The following is a 1,798-nucleotide window of genomic DNA, read 5'->3' on the forward strand; positions in this document are numbered from 1 at the left end:
TGGAGGCGCCGGGGTTTGAACCCGGGTCCTCTCGCATGCCAAGCGAGTGCTCTACCACTGAGCTACGCCCCCAAGAACATTTTATGGGACTTAGTATTATATAAAGCACTGAGATTACCACGGCAAAATACTGTTTGACCGACCGTTGCCGATTAGCCGGCAAAATAAACACAGGGTAAATCTCCATGTTGCTGTCGTGTTTTCCTCTCAAGTTTTCACGAAGAAATGTTTTACTTTTTTATTTTCGTTGCAATAGACTGGAACTAAGCAATTGACTGGAACTAAACAATAGACTGAAACTAAGCAATAGACTGGAACCAAACAATAGACTGAAACTAAGCAATAGACTGGAACTGAGCAACAGACTGGATCTAGACAATAGACTGGAACTAGGCAATAGACTGGAACTAAGTAATAGACTGGAACTAAGCAATAGACTGGAACTACGTAACAGACTGGAACTAAGCTGACCTGGTATGAGGTCAGAGCCCTCATTATCATCCCTGCTAACTACCGGAAGCAGATTAAGTCGTTCCACAACCGATGTCCGGCCCATGTTAACTCTGATGTGCCCAGCAGTTGGAGGAGGATCGCCAGAAGCTTCTGGAAGATTTCAAGGACGTCTTGGTGGACCTGACCCTTTCAGGTAAGGTCGAAAACCTCAATTCATTGTGAAGACCTTCACTATAACGTTGGACGAACATACTGAATGTTGCACACATGTGATGCGGACAAAATGAAAAAAGATAAAGACAAAAAATATGTCCCGTGTGGATCTCGAACCCACGACCTTGAGTGTGTGAGACTCACGCTCTACCACTGAGCTAACCAGACAATAGAAAATACGTCTCTTTCTTCAATTTGAATTAATGAAAATCTTTGAAAGTCTTTGACGAAATTTACTTGTTTGGCTCCTTCTTTTGTTCCTCAGTATCGAAAGTAAACATACTGAAGGTGGTGAGAGTAAGTGAGCTTGGGAAGGAGACCTGTGTGGGGAAGTACCAGGAGAGACTGTGTACAGAATGGAAAAAGGTGAGAACAATGGAAGTAAGGGGAGTGGGGGAGGAATGGGATGTATTTAGGGAATCAGTGATGGATTGCGCAAAAGATGCTTGTGGCATGAGAAGAGTGGGAGGTGGGCTGTTTAGAAAGGGTAGTGAGTGGTGGGATGAAGAAGTAAGAGTATTAGTGAAAGAGAAGAGAGAGGCATTTGGACGATTTTTGCAGGGAAAAAATGCAATTGAGTGGGAGAAGTATAAAAGAAAGAGACAGGAGGTCAAGAGAAAGGTGCAAGAGGTGAAAAAAAAGGGCAAATGAGAGTTGGGGTGAGAGACTATCAGTAAATTTTAGGAAGAATAAAAAGATGTTCTGGAAGGAGGTAAATAGGGTGCGTAAGACAAGGGAGCAAATGGGAACTTCAGTGAAGGGCGTAAATGGGGAGGTGATAACAAGTAGTGGTGATGTGAGAAGGAGATGGAATGAGTATTTTGAAGGTTTGTTGAATGTGTCTGATGACAGAGTGGCAGATATAGGGTGTTTTGGTCGAGGTGGTGTGCAAAGTGAGAGGGTTAGGGAAAATGATTTGGTAAACAGAGAAGAGGTAGTAAAAGCTTTGCGGAAGATGAAAGCCGGCAAGGCAGCAGGTTTGGATGGTATTGCAGTGGAATTTATTAAAAAAGGGGGTGACTGTATTGTTGACTGGTTGGTAAGGTTATTTAATGTATGTATGACTCATGGTGAGGTGCCTGAGGATTGGCGGAATGCGTGCATAGTGCCATTGTACAAAGGCAAAGGGGAT

General features: G+C 43.5%; 1 non-coding gene across 1 annotated transcript; it reads right to left on the reverse strand.

The window, feature by feature from the left end:
• Window positions 1-72, reverse strand: TRNAA-GGC (transfer RNA alanine (anticodon GGC)). Its single transcript has one exon. It is a non-coding gene; the product is annotated as a tRNA-Ala (tRNA).
• Between the last annotated feature and the right edge of the window lie 1,726 nt (window positions 73-1,798).

This window comes from Panulirus ornatus, chromosome 58 (assembly GCF_036320965.1).
Source record: "Panulirus ornatus isolate Po-2019 chromosome 58, ASM3632096v1, whole genome shotgun sequence".
Classification (NCBI taxonomy): domain Eukaryota; kingdom Metazoa; phylum Arthropoda; class Malacostraca; order Decapoda; family Palinuridae; genus Panulirus; species Panulirus ornatus.